At 38.6% G+C, this 19,158-nt stretch overlaps 2 long non-coding RNA genes across 2 annotated transcripts in view; both read left to right on the top strand.

The window, feature by feature from the left end:
• Nucleotides 1-1,183: 1,183 nt before the first annotated feature.
• Nucleotides 1,184-13,851, top strand: LOC116664482. The gene is made up of 4 exons (XR_004321008.1): nucleotides 1,184-1,257; nucleotides 6,675-6,684; nucleotides 11,081-11,085; nucleotides 13,841-13,851. It is a non-coding gene; the product is annotated as an uncharacterized LOC116664482 (long non-coding RNA).
• Nucleotides 13,852-15,115: 1,264 nt separating this feature from the next.
• LOC106729607 overlaps nucleotides 15,116-19,158 on the top strand; it is a 120,818-nt gene continuing 116,775 nt past the window's right edge. Inside the window, exon 1 of the long non-coding RNA XR_004320606.1 lies at nucleotides 15,116-15,531. This is a non-coding gene — a long non-coding RNA (uncharacterized LOC106729607). The remainder of the gene's footprint in view (nucleotides 15,532-19,158) is intronic.

Here is a 19,158-nt window from a genome sequence, read left to right as displayed (position 1 = left end):
ACTTTAAAAACAGCCCCAACTTTTCACTGATTCTCTTTAGCCCAAATTCTTAAGAACCCTCAGTCCGATGGGAGAAATATAGTTCTGACTAAAAAATTCAATTGATACACATAATGCAAGAGATAAAGCAAAGGAGGGGAAGAGGATATTTTTAAAACATCTTTTTGGTGTTTCCAATAAAGCTTGATTTTTTTTTTTAACATCTTTCTGAGCCACCCAGTCCTCCCTAGAAACTTTACTGTCATGATAGTACCTGAAGAGTGATACCACTACCAGACCTGGCCGTTTGTTTCTGAGCAAGAACAGCTGTGCGACAGACTGTTTGAACAGTCCCCGTTTCAGGATGCAGCATGGATCTCTGACACCAAGGCGGTACTGCACCAGCTGGCTCTGTGCTCGATGCTTTGCTATTCCTGGATGATTTACCTGTTCTCAGCCCTGTCACCTTACTGTTTCTGCCATCTAATTAAAAACCCATGTTACTGGATTCACTCTGCTGCAAATTAGCAATGCTATCTGTGTTCTCTCTGAGCCCAAACTGGCCATTTTTACTTTATGAGACATGATTTATTTTTAAATTCATACAAGATGCTTGATTATTTATTTGTGGTATATTTTAGCTCTCTTGTGGAGTCTCGATCAGAGTAATCCTCTTCTAATGTATTCATATAGAGTGAAGATCTAAATTTCCTAATCAAAATCATGTCAGCAAAAGTGGAGCTGCTCTTATGATAACATTTTAGTCTAGAAAATGATTTTCCTTTAAAAGGGATTCAATGGACATGATGACATAAAAAGAAGCAGCAAAATTACACACAATCAGTTCACATAATCAAAACAGCAATGTTTTATATTCAGCAAGGATTTCTTTTTTACTATAATAAATGGAACCAAATAGTCCTTTTGGAATTCTGCAACTGTGTTACGGCTACAAATGCAATACTACTAGCGTTCTACAGAATTAGGGACAAGCACTTTCAAAACTTTAGAGGAAAGGATCCCATTGAGACATAGTTCCTAAATATACATTTGGATTATATTCCATCACGAAGACTGATGTTCTGTCTTCACTTTAACTTCATTAAGAACTCACCGTTAAATCAAGATTAGTCTATTTTTAAATTCATGCAAATAGTCTAATGGTTGCATTTTAATCACAACTTCCTGGAAAAGAATTATGTTTCTAATATATACACTGGAAGTATATAAGATCTATGGAAACTTTCTAGATTCATAAGGAAAATCTGGTCCTGTCTTGTGGGATGCTCTCATGGCCTTTGTGCTTACTTCTATCAGTATAGTATTCCAGAAGTGTGTGTAGTAAGGCATGGTCAGTTTTTCAGAAAGATTAGAGTTCTTTGACACAAGTATTGTGTACTGCACATCTTTATAGTCTTAGAACCTAGCCTGGAACTGATACATGGTAGGTGTTCCAAAAATGATTGTTGACTGACTTCATGAAAACTAAAGGAACGTAGACTAGTGTTTATGTGACTAAGGTACGAAGTTAATTGCCTTCACAAGTTGTAAAATTATAGTCACATCTATATCTATAAAAGAGTATCTAAATCAGTTTCATGAATTATTGTGCATAATCAAAGCTATGCTTTTTTATTAAAGGCTCTTTGATTCATAATCACATACACACACATCTTTTATGTCTTTTATGTATTTGACCTGGTGAGATAACCACTTCCTATTCAATGATCAAATTATCCCCTGGTCTTTTCTAGATTGTTGACCTTGAGGGTTTTATTTCTATAGTGCATTTCTTTACTTTTTACAGTGAATTATGGAAAACATTGTGTAAATTTTGGGAACATCAGTTTATATACTTCAGGGACTATATTTGGGAAGTAAAGATGGAGTGACAGAGTCGCTGGAGAATTTTTAAAGTACTGAAGGTGTCTCTCAGTTGTTACGGGGCCTTTAAAGTGCAGGAAGTCACAACCTCAATCCAGGACAGATAGATATATACTGCCATGGTGGTTACAGAAACTTTTGTTACGAGTCTGGAAGTCACCAAGAAATTTTAAAAGAGACAGAAGAAAATACCATTAAGAAAGAAGACTTAACTCCCCAGGGACAGTCTGCCTGGCTTCCCTTCTCCCAGGAGCTATTTCTTCCTGCTTCACATCACAAGGGTGTCAAGAAAAGAAGACTTTCCCTTTTTATGAAAGCAAACTGCAAAGACTCATAAAGCTTCACAGATCACAACAGAGCAGCCTGTTAATGGGAAGTTGTCAGAGATTACTTTGCGACTTAGAACAAGCATCATAACTGGCTGAAGTGAAACTGGAGAGTTCCTAGCAATCGTGAATCTACCCAAGGTGGTCAACAAGACAGAAAGGTAAGTGGGCAATGAAGTCATTGATGGAAGCATGACCAGGAAGACCATTGCTTTTGTAGCCATTCAGCATAAATGCTGAGGAAATTGCTTAAAAGGTAGCCAAAGAAAAAGTGTAACTTTCAGGGTCTATGTTGACAGCAGCCGGAAAGGGGTACAAAAGGGATAGCATAGAGATAGGAAATGGACAAGGAGAAGAGAATAAAGAACAACAGTGCTAGTAATAAAATTCTCATCTTGCAGTGAAAAAAATCACTGAACATAGAAAGGGAACCTGGGGTTCTTTATTGCTTACAGGGGACGTCAGTATAGAGCCCAAGAACTGGACAGTCTGACTAGGGAATAAAAAGAAAGGAGGCCCAAAAAAGAGGCCAAACACTATGATTTTGCATTAATTTTTTTTTCTTTTGCAAGAGTGTATAATTCTTTGAATGGACCACACATGTTTTTTGTGTGTTTTACAGTAGGAACCTGTGGCTTATGTTCTTATGTGCTTTTTAAAAATTTTTTTTCTGAGCTGAAAAACCTAATTTATATTTTTTCTGATCCTCATTTTAATATGTTATATTTAATTATGTTATATATCTATTTGCCTAAATATCTTCAACTATTTGTAGATTAAGGCAGATAATTTGAAAATAAAAAGATAAACACCTGTATTTATGTTAATTATATAACAATTACCTTAAGCACAAATGTAATTAATTATGTAATATATTTTAAATATGAATTTATAATTAGGTATATAGTTGTCTACATTAATTATGTACACAAATTTACTTAAGTGTTAATTTAGTCCTGTCTATAACTAATTATAAAAAGGTAGAAAATGTATTTGTTCACTAAAAGTGTTACTTAGTTTCTCTGAACTGATCAGCTTTTTTCTCCTCTAGATGCTAAAGAACCCCTTTAAACATTATAAACCATACACAACTGAACTTAAGGGGCCCAACACATATTATGCATTATCTTAGAACATTTGTCCAAAATAGAGGACAAATGATTACACCTTGCACCACCTACCATGTAAAAGGAAGAGCAGTGCCCTGTGATCCTCACTGGGTTTTGGAGGCATCTAAGACCACATGTTGGGATGGTCTTCTGACTTACATGGGTGACATAAAAGGCTGTTTTTTTTGACCAGGACCAGTAAAGGGCTTTGCATGAGGTCTAAGTTGCAGTTAAAGTGGCCTTGCTGCTTGGCCTGTACGATCTGGTAAACCCCATGGCATTAGATGTATTAGTGGTGGAGAGAATGGCAAGTAGATTTTATGGCAAGTCCCGATAGACAAATCACAACACAGACAGCAAGGGCATTCCCTGTGAAGTGAGGAATTAAACCCCTTTAATTAGCTCCTGAAAAATAGCTCCTTATATTCTGGTTCCGAGTAGAGAAGAGGTTGTGGTTGGGCAGACTGAACCCGATGGACCTGGCCATCTAAGTAGGCCTGGCTTCTCAGCCAGTGTCCTTGTTCTAGATGGCAGTGCCTTGCTGCATTAGTTTTCACCACTAGTCTGATGCAAAGACAAATTTTGAAAAAATAACCTTGAACACATTAGATCAAGCTATATGAAAATTACAGCTTTTTTTGGTAGATAAAAATGATATCGGAAACTTTATATGTTTTAACCTAGTAGAAAAAGAATATAGACATTTATTCAGTACCTGATATATGCCCAGGACATGCCTGTTTCTTCCCTTCCTCCTTTCCTCCCTTCCTTATTCCCTCCCTCCCTCTCTCCTCCCTTCCTTTCTTTCTTCTTTCCTTCTTTACAGTGTACTTTCTATCGTATTGTATGATTTGACACCATTATTCCTTTCTAAGCGCCTAAATGCATTTGTATGTTTGAAGCATTTACTGCCTTGATTTTTGTGATTATGGTTCTTGGTTGTGATAAGAAATTGCATGGAAATCATAACCAGCCCCAATTCCCAGTGATCAGCTTGCAAATGGATAGAAAACCTTCTTTTAAGATGTCCTTCAATGTATGAGGCACATGTCAATGGGTGTTAGAAACCTGCAGGCAATAAAACAAAATGCTTAAAAATTAGTAAATAAAGGTTTGCCAGGGTTGAGCGTAATTTTAGCCGAACGGCAAACATTAATAGCTTAGTTGGAAGAACAGTTGACTTTTGGTCCATTCTCCCATTTTTATCATTAAAGTACCCAGAAGACACAGTAACACCATCTGATACCTAGAATTACAGAGTAAACTTTTATAGCACAGAAAATGCACATCAGGTGCTTGGACAGAATTGCGGGGGAAGAACTGCCCTTGTCATCTGGTAAGTTATACAAGTATGTATGCTGCTCAACGCTAAGAACTATTTCCTTTTAAGAGAAGGGAATTGGTTTAAAGTACAAGGAATAAAAAGAACCTGTACTAATGTTTTCTCCACAAATGGTATAAGACGACCAACCCACTGATTTTAATTTAATAAATTTGGAAACATCATTAATATTTGGAAGCTATTTGATACCACAATATAAAAGTATTTTATATTTTGTCTTTCACTATACTATTTACAGAAATAACTGCAATTAATAAAAACAAAAGTGTTCTTTAAGGAGTTGAATTGATCATAGAGCCCCTTCATATTTCCAGTTTTAGCATAAGACTTCAAAAAGTAGAATTACATAAGCCAAAGATAGGGACATGAAAAAGCAGCTGGTGCAAGTCCTTTTATTTTACAGATGAGAAATCTGTGGCCCAGACGGGGTGACTTGTTGATGGAACCGGAACACGAATTCATGTCTCCTGACTCCCTCTCCCTGTGCCTTGTTTCATTACACATGTGAAACAAGATGAGAAGCACTGAGCAGTCAGTGGTGGGGACCCCTCTGTAAATTGCTGTATAGGCATTCTTTTGCTCAGTGAACTTCATGTAGAGCAAGATGTACACTATGTACTAAAAATACATGATAATTGTTGCTTGACTGATAGTTACTAACTGGTTTATGACTAAAATTTTCACATAGTAAGCAGACTTCTTGGATATTATTATCTTTAAAGCAAATATGGAATTAATTTCAAACTAAAGAGTATATTAACAAATGCACAGAATAGCAGAAAAGAGGGAGGAAGGGTTTTTAGAACAAGGAACTTAGAAGATAATGATTAATTTTTTGACATGTTTCCATATTCCTTCACCTACAAGTCGCTTGATAAAAATGACCTAAAAAGTTTTTTCCTCTGATGCTAGCTCCTCAGCTCCGAACCTTGGCATTTTATCTAGCAAAAAAGCAGCCTATTTGTACTTTTTTCCTTCTGCATCAGTTTCGATTCTTTTTATGTACTTGCTTTTATCTAGGTGTCAGATTCTCTCCAAATGATAGATTGTAATCTCAGCTATAGGAAAAAAAAGAAACTTACAAAATGGATGGATTTGATTTTAAGCGATGTGGTCTAGTCAGGTGGCAGCCACAGAGAAAAGAGCCTGTAGCGAGCTTTGGCACTACCTGTGTTTTACATTAACTCTTGGTCTCATGCATATAAAAATATTTTACAAGAATTTTCTTTGTTGTATTTTGTAAAATCATTTAAGAAGTCTTTCCCCCTTAGGTCTTGGAGGATGATCCAAAACCTCTGGCAGTTTTAAAATCCGAATATAAATTGTATTCTGAAAACCAGTCGATTTTTCACTTCAAGGACATGGAGATTAGTTATTTACTCAATCTTTTTATCTGTTGAATATTTACTATTGCTGTATATTAGAAGCATTGTGAATGTATAATGAATGCAACTTTCATGGAACCTATAGTTTAATGGAGGAAGCAGGAAAGTAAAGAGACAATTATAACAGAGTGACAGACCTTATCATAGGGGTAGAGAAAACATGCTAGACGGAATAAAGTAGTGGCTTCTGTGAGGCAGGGACTGTGCCAAAAACATGCTTAGGTCTTATTAAAAAGGATGCATCTGTGGCATTGATTTGAAGATCCATGCAGATCCTGTGATCCTCATTCAGTAGATCAAACTGGATTCAGACTTTCAAGTTCTTATTAACAATGTAAAATGGATCTTAAAAACAGACCTAGAAGGGAAATGCAGGATAAGCAAATTACTTAAATGACTTCCCCACTCCGATGAAGTTTCAGGAACCAGATTTAGCGAAATCTAGTTTCACATGTGATTGATTTTATTTCACGTGAGTTTGCAAGGAAAGTGGTTTGGGGCACGAGAGGGGTTGGGGGAGCTGTCTAATTCTGTTGAACCAGATTTCCCAGTGTGGCTGTGTTGGAAGTTTTGTGATGGAGTTTCTGAATATCATCTTCAAATTTAAGTCTAAATTTTACATAGAAACATATTTTGTATTCATATTCAGAATAAACACAGTAGCCTCAGGAGTAGCCACAATTCAGTCTCTATCTTCAAGCAGATGATTGAGAAGTCATGGTTTTTACATCGGGAATATCCCAAGAAAAAATAGTGATAATGATAAGATTATGATCATCAGCATCAGCCCCAGTTACTGAGACCATTCAGGCTCTCTTCCAAGTGCCTTATATGTATTAACTCTTGTAATTTGTAATTTCTTTAATAAGTATATACAAATGTTACTTATATTTTACAGATAAAAAATGAGGCCAGAGACGGTAAGTGCTTTTCCCAGTGTCACACATCTAGTAAATGGTGCAAATCTAGGTAATCTTCCTAAGGCGTCACTCATCAGCTCAAAGTCAAGAATTTAAATACTGTATTCTGGCTTTCACAGATCTGTTTTTAACAATAGGCCTATACATTCAGAGAATATTAAGAAATATCCTATTTTCTGGAGTCTATGTTAAAATTTTGGATTTAATTATTTGAGCTCATAGAACCCTATTTTCTTGATTTGTTTTTATTTAAACAATAGCCACAAGACATACACAATCAGGTATATGAGGAAATAATCATTTGATGAAATGCTGGCATATAATACTTTTTAAAATTATTTCCCATTTATTTAGTATTTTACAGCTCAGAAAGCACAATTACTTGTTTGTGGTAATCTTATACTCTTTCCTATTACAAAACTTTAATTTGCTCCAATATCTTGTTTTATGTTATTTTTACCCGTTTTCCATCACTTTCCTCCAAGTATGCATTTCTCTTTTCTATTCCTTAGGCTTTTATTTTTTATTTTTTGAAAATTTAATGTAAATGTTCCAAATGAGTAGTTTCTTCCATATGCTTAGTTTGGGGTCTGCTTTTTGTTCTGGACGCATCATTGCTTGTGGCTGAAGGTCTGTCTCTGAGCCTGGAGGGGAGCTAGGTAAGGAGCAGGCAGACTGAGGCTTCCTACATGGGAGCATACTGGCCAGGTTGCCAGGAATGTGGAGGAAAGGGCGTGGGTAGAGTGCTGGTCCACAGCAACCTGGTCAGTATAGCATTTCTTTAACTTGTGCCCTCAAAGCAATATTGTTTTAAATCTTGCCTCCCACCCACGACATCCAGCATTCTGATGGCATTTCTGTTTTCCTGTCATCTGGCCAGCAGGGTTGTAACAAGTGTGTTTTGGACAATCAGGTGAAACACATTTATTAGAGGACTTCTTATTAAGATTTTATCCCAACAATTAGACCCAGAATCTTATTTGAGGGGGAAACAATAACAACAAACTTTCACATAAGAACTTTAAATCAAAATCATCCTGAATGCCTTCAAACGAGACATTTGCATCCCAAAATGCCGATTTTTTTCTTTCTTTTTCTTCCTTCTTCTTCCTTTCCTTCTTTCTCTTTCTTCCTCTTCCTTTCTCCTTCTCTCCCTCCCTTTCTTTTCATAGATCTTTTCAGTAAGAAGTAACCAGTTGTGATTTGGCTGGGAGGAGTAATCTGTAGGAGACTGGAGCCTGGGAGGGTGGAGAGGTGGGGCAAGCCTCTTCTGAATCAGGTTTGCCACAGTTCCAGCCGTGGCTGTGTTCCTTTGTAACTTTCACTTTCTCTGCGCTCCAGTAACACTGCTTCTTTCCCTCAACGCTCCTGGTCTGAGGATGCTCATGGTTTCCTATCGTCAACATGGAGGTGCCTCAGATTCCAGGTTGGTTCCATTAGTTCTGTTTACTCCTGGGTTACATGCCTCTTCATTACGTTCTCAAAATTGCAGCTGAGTGTGCTCTCTGCTTCCTCCTGGGACTCTCACTTCTATACAGCATAATATTAAATCCTGAATTTTCCCTAGCAAGTAACCTAGAGCTGAAGCCTCAGTGAGCTCATGATTTGAGCCCCTACGTAGAGCTGGGCAACATTTGAAGCAACTGGTGGCCTAGCACATTCCAGCGATGGCCAGCTTCACAGCCTAGGATACAGGTGTCATCACTACACGAATTTCAGTCTATGTTTTAGGGTCTATTACTGCATAGACAAAGAGCAACAGTGATTGTTACTCTGGTAGGCAAAGACAGTCTGTAAAATTCTGTTTCTCCAAGAAACCACCTTCATAGGATTTCAAAATGCCGTTTTCATCTGGACCTCCTACAAACCCTATCCTTCCTTCAAAACTCAGTTTAGCTCCTATATTCTTCAAAAAGCCTTCTTTTCACTTTTCAGTCCTTGGTGATAACCCTCTAACTTGAAGACAGTTCTTTTTGTTATTTTTTTGTATTTTTCCCTCTTCAGGCCTCACGCTGCCTTCATTCCTTTTTTTTTTTTTTTTGCTGATTTTATTCTTATAGTGGTTCCAAGATGGTTGGAACTACAGATGTTCTGGTTTACACTGGGCAAGATCCTTCACAACTGTCATCATACCCATACCCACTTCCTATGTTTTAGGGTATAGAATAAATAACAATAACAACAACAAATATTTTAAAAATTAGGCGGGGGACAGTGATCTTAGGTGACTCAGCAGAAAAATATCTGAATTGTGAATAATTGAACACAGGAAGGATGCTTTTATTTTTCCTTAAATATTAGGCAACGGGTTAATACATTTAGGGAATTGTCTGTATTTTATTGTGACAAAATGGCTTTAAACATTTCCAACCTGTGCCAACCTACACTTTTTTTAACTTCTAATTTGCCCTCAAGTTAGAGTTATCTTGTTCGCTCCATCATTACTAAATACATATAGGATATGCGTTCGTGAGAATAGCGGTATGCTAAACTTGTAGCTATTTAACAAATTGCTGTGATATTCACTCTGCTGGTCAAGTATTATTAGAAACTATGAAAAGATGCTAGAGAAGGATGATGTGGTCCTGTATAAAAAATGCCCCCCAACTTCACCTAAGCAAGGTCCCATCAGCCACTCCCAGTGAAGATAAGTGGGTTAGATGCCTTCAAAAGGTACGTGGCAATTTGTTTCCCAAAAGGTGTTCCAAATAACAGCAATTTTAAACTATGGTAGGAAGGTTACCTGTCCAACAAACTTAGGAAACGATAGGTTAAAGGTTGAGCTCAAAGTGTGTCCTTACACTTGGATTTCTCTGAACTTCTAATGGAAGGTATGCATGACAGATGGTCGAGAGGGTGGTTAGAATGTGCTGCATTTCTCAAATATGTTTATGCCATAGAAACTCTCCTGAGACTGCTGTTTGCAGGAGTGTACCTGACAGGTCAAGTTACTCACCTCTGAGCCTGGTTACCTTGTATTTATGTTTAGAATTTATTCATGTCTACATGGTTTGAAAAATTATTCGCTCAGCAGGAATTTAGGATTGTTTACTTTCTCCCTGTCTTAGTCCAGTTGGACTGCTGTAACAAAATATCATAGCCAACTGGATGGCTTCTAAACAACGGAAATTCATTTTTTATTATTATGGAGGCCAGCAGATTCAGGGCCTGGTCAGGGCCCTCCTCCTGGTGCACACATGGCTGTCTTTCACTGTGCCCTCACATGGTGGAAGGGGCACCTTTACAAGGGCACTAATCTCATTATGGGAGCCCCACCCTCAGGAGATGATTGTCTCCCAAAGGGCCCCCTCCCTAATATACCATCACACTGAGGGTTAGGTTTCAACATATGACTGGGGCAGGGATACAAACATTCATTCTATGGCACTCTCCTTGCTTGATACAGTGAAAGGGACCCCCATAAATCTGAGGCAAAAGCATCCTTATTAAAACCACATGCATCTATTGACAGTGTCCCATTATGCTCAGGACACTGTAATAAGAGTCCTTGACTTTAAGGGCCTCATGTTATAATTGGGAAGACCAGATCAACATAAAAAGTAATTAAATCTACAAGGTACTCTGTGCCAAGTGACAAATACCACATACCATGTGTTCAAGTTAGGGGGTTGTCACTAGGACTAAAAGGTAAAAAAAGGCTTTTTGAAGAATTTGGGAGCCAAACTGAACTTTGAAAGAAGGATAGGGTTTGTTGGAGGTCCAGGTGAAGAGGGCATTTTGAAATCTTAAGAGAGCGGTTTCTTGGAGAAACAGAATTTTACAGAGATTGTCTTTCCTACCAGAGTAATAATCAGCTGGTGTTCTTTGTCAATGTAGATCGAATATCTTTGTCTTTAAAAAAGATGTAGAGGAAAGGATTCACCTGAGGAATTACAGATATCATTCATCATTTAGAGAGCTCATTATATCAGGAAAGGTTTTAAAACATCTATAAAACTTTGAAAATAAAAGAAGTTACAGTATCTTAAAGCATTTTGGGGACCATGCCAAATCTAAGAGGCTATTGGAAATCTAGTAAGAACTGAAGGACTTGCAGAAACCACCTCTTACTGTCACCTAATTTCAAGCTTATCTGCTGGGGATAGTGGAAAATCACGATCATGAAAAATTGTAGATTCTGTAATTTCCTTGCCTTTTTCAATTTTTCTTCCCCACCCCCGCCACAGGTAAGTTTTCATTTTAAAGAAATACATTTCTCTCCTTTCCAGTGGCAAAGATAAAAACCTTTCACAAGTTTCCCAAATTCACACTATATCTCGGCTATGCTAGTGTCAATTAAATCAGAGAAAGCCTATAACGCAAGCTGTAATTATTTCTTTTCCATTTTAAGCAGTCATATAGAAGCTTATGTGGGGTCCTTTAAAGTCTACTTGTTGTTTCTGAGAATTTGATTGTATCACAAGCACTCAACTGGAGTTAAGGCACTTGAAATTACCAAACCACTTTCATTTTTTTCCCTAATTGGCCATTTTGATTATTCATTAATAACAGCTGTTGACCCTAACCATTGAAGTCATGTGCCAGTGGTCCTTTTACTCCATTTTGGTGAATGACAAGTCAGACAACATAAGAATGTGAAAAGAGTTATTAGCCAAAGTCTAAGTCATTAATTGGAAACCAGAAAACTTTGGGCTTCTGACTGATACTACTAAACAAATACTTACCAAACATTTACAGAGTCTGAGGTACTATTAAAACTATAGCAGGGACCCAAAGATGGATGAGTAAATCATAGACCATATTTTCAAAGGTTTTATTGTCTCCTGGGCAGACCAAGAGTAACTAAGCAGCAGTGAATCAACGCAAATGTTAAACAACATAAGGAATAAGGGGAAAAAACAAAGTAGGGAGTGAGAACAACTGGGGCTACCAATCAGGAAATAATCTGTGTAGTAGAGAGGAATTTAAGTTGTGTAGTTCAAAGAAAGTGAGAATTTCTATAAGAAAAAGTGGGATCCCCCATTCTTCACACCCCCACCCCTGACAACCAACAGTCTGATAGCTATTTCTGTGAGGTTTTGGGGTTTATTTTTTTACTCCGCATATAAGTGAGATTACCCAGTATTTGTCTTTGTCTGTTTGACTTTTTTAGCATAATGCCCCCAAGGTCCATCCATGTTGTTGCAAATGACAGTATTTCCTCCTTTTTTATGGCTGAATAACATTTGTGTTTTGCCCATGGGTATGTGTTTTCTACGTTTTGTTTTATTTTTTATTGAAGTATAGTTGATTTATAATGTTGTGTTAGTTTCTGGTGTACAGCTTAGCGATTTAGTACTACCTTTATGTATATATTCTTTTTCATTAGAGGTTATTACAAGGTATTGAATATAGTTCCCTGTGCTATACAGGAGGACCTACTATTTTGTATATTGTAGTTTGTATTTGCTAATCCCTAATTACCCACCTTCCCCCTTGTGGTAACCATAAATTTGTTCTCTATGTCTGTGAGTCTGTTTCTGTTTTGTAAATAAATTCATTTGTGTTATTTTTTTAGATTTCACATATAAGTGATATCATGTGATATTTGTCTTTCTCTGTCTGACTTACTTGACTCAGTGTAATAATCTCCAGGTCCATCCATGTTGCTGCAAATGGCATTATTTCATTCTTTTTTTATGTCTGAGTAGTATTCCATTGTGTGTGTGTGTGTGTGTGTGTGTGTATACGACATCTTCTTTATCCAGTCATCTGTCGATGGACATTTAGGTTGCTTCCATATCTTGAATTATGTGAAGGAGGTCAAAAAACATAAACTTCCAGTTACATGATCAGTAAGTCCTGGTGATATGACATGATGACTGTAGTTAACAATACTGCAGTATATATTTGGAAGTTGCTAAGGGAGTAGATCTTAAAAGTTCTCATCACAAGGAAAAAACAGTTGTAAATAGGTGAGGTGATGGATGGTAACTAAACTTACGGTAGTAATCATTTTGCAATATCTATATATCAAATCATTATGTTGTAAAACTTAAACTTAGCGTTTTTTATGCTTTATGCTATTTTTTCTTTTTCTTTTTATTCTGAAATTTCATTATTTATTTATTTAAATAATTTGCTGAGGTGAAATTCACAATCTAGAAATTAACCATTTTTAAATGGACAATTCAAACTATTATTGTTTTTTTTTTTTAAATGGAGGTACTGGGGAATTGAACCCAGGATCTTGTGCATGTTAAGCACGTACTCTACCACTTGACCTATACTCCCCAACAATGACTGCTTTACTTTAGCCAGAACACTAGAAAAATCTGGACCAGCCCCTACCCACACCAGTGAAGGCTAAGTGGGGGGCCTAGAGTTCCATGCTCTCTAGGTTTTAATGAGGGTCCTCAAATCCCTCCCTGGGGTGGTATCCGAGATGGCTGAGTAGAGAGCTGAAACTTGCATCCCCACCAAGAAGTAATGAGCCCTCCCACCACCTCCCCACCTGCCTGCTACCCCTGCCCCGTGATGTCAGTAGGGAACCTGGGAGAGCCTGAACTTAAACCCTTCCCTGGCTATAATGAGGTGCCAGTCCCCTTCCCAGCTAGGGCAGTGTCTCCCCACCCTCTTCCCCTACCCCTGCAGTGTCAGTAATGAAGCACTCCTACCTTCCCTGCCAGGGACTCATCAGTGGAGGCAAAATAAATCCAAAGCAAGCACAAGGAAGGAAATAATGAAGAGCAAAAGTCAGTAAAATAGAAAGAAAAACAATAGAGGAAATATCCATGAACTGAATGGATGTTTCTTTGCAAAGATTAATTGCAAAGAAACCGCCAGCCTTGTAAGGTTAGCAGACTTACAAGAAAGAAAGACAACATAAATTAGCAACATCAGGAATGAAATGAGGCTATCACTCCAGACCTACAGTCATCAGATGGATAATAAGGGAATATTATACACCAGACATAAAAACCAGGGCAAGTAAAGAGCTCCCCTCCAAGAGATGCTGGCATGGGAGCAAGGGCGAGGGAGAGCGTGAGGATGGTGTCTCAGGAAAGGTTTACAGTCAGCCCTTAGGTGTGTGTTTAGAGAGAAGCCTGCCCCTCAGGCCGCAGCTGTGATGATAAGCTAATAGTCCTCGGTCACAGAAAGCCTGAGCCCCTGGATCTCTTGTCTTATGCTGGGTCCTGGGGCTGAGGGTAGCTGTTTAAGAACTCTTTCTTCATTGGTTACAGTCTTTTGGGATCCAGGGTCAAAAGCCCTGCTGGCCACCAGAGCCAGATGATACAGAGACATCCCTTGGCAGCAGCCACAACAATCAAGGCCCCCGACAAGCGCCTTTCTGGACGATACCCGTGGGCTGGAGCAAGGCAGAGGGAGAGCACAAACATTGCCTCCCCCAGCCTCCGTTTCGGAGAGCACCTCTGTGGGCCCCTGGGAGTGTGCCAAACCCACAGCCTGCCCCTCAGGCCAAAGCTCCTGGGCAAGCAAACAGGCCTCTTTCTCAGAAAGACGAGGGTGAGGGGGTTGTGTTCAGTCTGCTGTTCCTGCAGTGCCCTGAGCATGGCAGTCCAACAAGAACTTCTCTCTGATTGTTACCAGTCCGAGGAACGCAAGCCCACCTGGCCTCCAGAGCCAGGTGGTCGAGGGGCATCCCTGATTGGAATCCACAGACACTGCATCGCCAGAAGTATGCAGACCTAAAACCGAGCAAGGGCTCATGTGCCTGCGGCCAAACTCTGACAGCAGGGTGCCAAGCAAGGAAAACGGGCAGCTCAGGCTCAACAGACCTAATAAGGGAACTCGATTTTAGAGAGACTTATTTTCTGAGGCACCCCTCCGGGAGACGCCAGCACGCTGGAATGGGGCAGAAAAAGAATGCAAAGATGGTGCTCTTTCTGGCCGGAGTGAGCCACATGGGGAATGAAAAGTTGGCGCCCACCAAAACAGAAGAAAATAATTTTTTAAGTAAGAAAGATGGCACCCTCTGGCTTCAGCAAGGCAGAGGGAGAGGAGGAAGATGCCGCCCACCGGCTTCCGTCCCCGGAGAGTATCCAGCAGGCTCTTGTCCCTCAGCGCAAAGCAAATGACTTTCTTCCCCGTAAAGTCTGGGCACTTTTCAAAGGGCCGCTGCCGTGCTGGGCCCCGGGGCGGGTAACTCTGGGTTTGGCCCTTTAAGATCCGTTCCTCAGTTTGCCACACCCAGTGGGTCTTCTGCGCATGAGCCCAGTTGGTCTTCAAAGCCTTGTCTTTCGGCGGCTGGACTCTCAGGAAGCGGTCTTAGAAGGTGGCGTGTCCGTGTTGGGTACAAACCCTTGGCTCCGCAGGGACAAGCTCCAGGTTTTGAGGGCCCTCCCGGCCGTGCCGGGGGTGCGGTTTATGGTGAGAAAGTGTCTCAGCCTTTCTTACCTGCCCTGAAGTGGTTTCCCTGATGGGGAGGAGCCATTGCCCTAGTGTTTAGTTTGTTTTCCCCGGGGAAAGTGTTTCATATATAACTGTAGACTTGGTGTATCCGTGGGAGTTCCTGCGTTCAGGCTCTTTTCCTACATGGACATGTTGAACCAGAACCTCCGAACAGCTTAAGAACAAAAGGAACCAGGGCGTCTGAATCAACAGGCCAAGAGGAACCAAGCAGAGGTGAGAGATGACGTGAATCTCCTTTTTTCAAATATTTATTTTCCTCTACTTGAATACTTAAAAAAAGTTTTATTGAGGTATAGTCAACATACAGTGTTATGTTCGTCTCTGGTGTACAGTGAGTGTGGTACTTGAGTACTTCTAATTCTTACAGAACACTCAGGGTGAAGCCATTTTGTTTCTACCGTCTTGACTTCCGTGCTCAGCTGAATCGATTTTGAGGCTGATTTAATTGTGTTTAATTGAGGCCATGTGGGGTGGGTTTCGTCGCTTGTGCGGAGGGAAGAGGGTTTATCACATGTCTAATACGGAGTAGAAGAATAGCCTTTATGGATCGTTGCAAGGAATATACCTGCCTTTCACAAAAACCATTCAGGTCTTTGTTTTGAAGAGATTACAAGTTTTCTTTTCCTGAATGTATATAACTCAGGCACAGAAACAGAAACTTCTTTTTCTTTCCCTTTGTGGTTACTAGCTTTTCGAACTTTTTGGTAACAGCAGAATTCAGGTTGGATTACAGGTGATCAAGAGAAATACTAAAAGAACTTAGGAAAATTGAGAAATCTAGGAGGTGTCATTATTTTTACTTGTCAGTCTTTGCTCACTCTCAACTAATATTATTTTCAAGCTGAAATAAAGTGAAAGATGTGATTATTGTAAAGATTTAGAAAATACTGAAGTGTCTAGAACCATTCTCATTTTCACCTTTAAACTCTGAGTGATATGCATATTAAGAGCAATTCCATGGTTTGGTGACTCAGCTGGTGGCTGGTCAGAAGTGATTGCCACGACTCACCTGTAAATTTCCTCTGACGTTTTCCGCTAGTTTTACTTAGATAGGATATGAGGAATATAAAGCAATAGAACTAAAATAGAATGGAAGGTAGCCAGGCTATTCTAGTGTAAGAATCAGCTCATTTACTGTGAATAGTATCTGAGAACATTTGCTTACATATTACTTCAAAAGCCAACATTGCATCACATATTGAATACATGGGACTAGTAACAGTAGTATAGGTTTTTAAAGAGCCTACAATAAATGTCTATGTTTCAATCAGAAAAATATATTGAAAATGTTTTATCTATAAAAGTATCTTGCAGAACCACATTTTTTCTCTATTTGCTCATTTCCGTATTAATCAGAGCCTTTGATGTATCAGCATATAGGATGTTTGAATGCATGAGTGAAAAACATGTTCAGGATGGGCAGAGAGATGGTTGAATTTGGGAGTGGCTTCCTAGGAAAATCATTTTGTCATTCAGGAATCAGAAATAGTCATGTTTCTAATATATTGCTATACTCAGACACAGACTAGGTATATCGACTTTGGAACCATGTTTCACATTTTACTGTCATTTGTTGTAACAATTATTGTAAAGATAAGATTTTTATTTCACCCTCACCCTTTCAAGTGTGTCCTGTGTACAGAATTAGAGTTTCCCAAGACAAGGCCTATTGGAAGGCATTGTTTGTTTCTCTGCTTTTTAGTAGAGGATTATTTTTTTTGCCAAACTGCAATAATACGTAATTTTTATGTATAGCCATGTCAAATAATGCAGTGAGTTTGTTACCTAAAATAATTAGTAAAATGTGAGACCTTTAGCTACAATTTGGGAGACCCGTCAAAGGACAGGACTATGTTTATTAGAATCATATAACCTTACACTTGTAAGAACTCCAGAGTTGTCTTTGGGTCCGGAGTGTTTGATTGTTGGATGACAGTTAATGTAGAAGTCCAAATCTCTGCGTCAATTTTTTACTAAAATAATCTCCAAACTTTAAAATAGATAATAAAGAAAGGCGAAATAACTTGTTATTTTATGAAGGAAAGAGAAATATGAGCGAACATTAATTGATCTCAAGTAAACTAGTGATATAAGTAGTTTCTACTTCCATTAAGGAAATGATGATTGTATAATTTGTGATCCACACTTGGGTAATTTTGCAAGTGAATGGGGCCTATTAACAATTAAACATGAAAAAATAGGCAAAAAGGAAGATGGATAGTGACCCTAAGAATGATTCATTCATTCACTAATTCAACAGGCACTCTGCTAAATACTTGGGGGGAAAAATGAAGAATACATTATCCTTATTCTCAAAAAGTTCAAGGCCGTGAGGGTGGAATGTATCTGTTTTTGTTATGAATTAAGATAAAACTTTTTAGGGAGCACAGAGGAGAGATTTCTATCTGTAGTGAGGATGCTGAAAGATGCTGTTAAGCCTTTAAAAATCCATAGGGTTGAGAATAATGAGCTCTCACTCCCTTTTGACAGCTGGGCATGCTATTTAAGTAGCCAATAGCAGACCTGAGGCTAAAGTATATGATCCCTGAGTTCCATTCTAAAACTTTCCATCCCACTCCATTACTCTTATAGGAGTTACCAGAGGGAAAGGGGCATAAGAAAATGCTCGAGATTTACTTTACGTGTCTCTAGAGACAAAAGATAACGTGAGGCTTCTTTGTGATTTAGTATCCTTGCACTGAAAGAGGAGGTCTCAAAACCCAAGTTAGTCACTTTTAACCTTAGCACTCAAACTATTATACATTTTGCTCTTTTAATGCTTTGAGATACCCAGTAGTTTCTTTATTTTTTTTCTTTATTTTTTCTTTTCTGTTTTTTAACTTTAATTTTTATTTTTTAGGAAGGCTTTCTGAGATAAGATTTTCCTTGCAAGTTGAATCTCATGATAGGAGGAATTGATCTGAGAAATTATTATACTCTGGGATGACTGGGCCTACACCACATTCTAAAGGGAATTTTATTGTGTCCAAGTATAGCATAAGCAGATCCTACTGTGTATACATATCAACTCAACCGAAGTCCATTTTGAAACTTTCTCAGATGTCGATGCTGTATTATATTCTGGAAACATACTTGTTATCTGGGTATGGTGCTAGTCAATAACATCTGGGCTGAGCCTGCCCACATGTAGACACACAGTTAGGCACACATTACATTGTCAAGCTTCTCTGCCATTTGTTACTTCTCCAGTGCTACTCATTTCGTTATTCATTTGTTTGATTTTTTGACTCAATTCACAACATAGGGTCATGAAATCAAACAAATAGGAGTATCTGAAACTTAATATCACTCCTTGTTTTGATTTTAGTCTGAAAATTATGTTTTTATGTGTTTATTTTGGAGATGAAATTTTAAAGATAGAAAATGGTAATTATAAGAAAAAGAGTAAAATGTGCTCTCTTTGAGGCAGAAAGTGCAGCACTTAGAACAAGACAATGGCCTCCATTCTCTGACTGACAGGTGGATATCACATTAGATGAAAATGATAAAGGATTTAGTGGACTGAAGAATCACTTCCTCTTGACAGTGCCCTGACCCTTGACCTCTGGCCTAACTCTTCTTGGCTTCACTAACACAGGGTAATTGTCACAGGTGTAGGATAAAAGACATCTCTACAGAAGCTACCAATGGTCCGAGATTTATTTCTTTTGATGGCCACACATGTACTGTTGAGATAAACCATAAGTTCTGACCTTCGCTGACCTGTAAGGACATGAACATTTACCCACAAGAAAGCAACATTCCAAATACAGGGAGCTTTCTTTACTCTTGGGCTTGAGGATCACGATCGTAATAGGGAGGGTACATGCATCCAGGCAA

Source organism: Camelus ferus, chromosome 6 (genome assembly GCF_009834535.1).
Source record: "Camelus ferus isolate YT-003-E chromosome 6, BCGSAC_Cfer_1.0, whole genome shotgun sequence".
NCBI lineage: Eukaryota > Metazoa > Chordata > Mammalia > Artiodactyla > Camelidae > Camelus > Camelus ferus.
The sequence above is the reverse complement of the archived record's forward strand: the minus strand, read 5'-3'. Positions and strand labels throughout refer to the sequence as shown.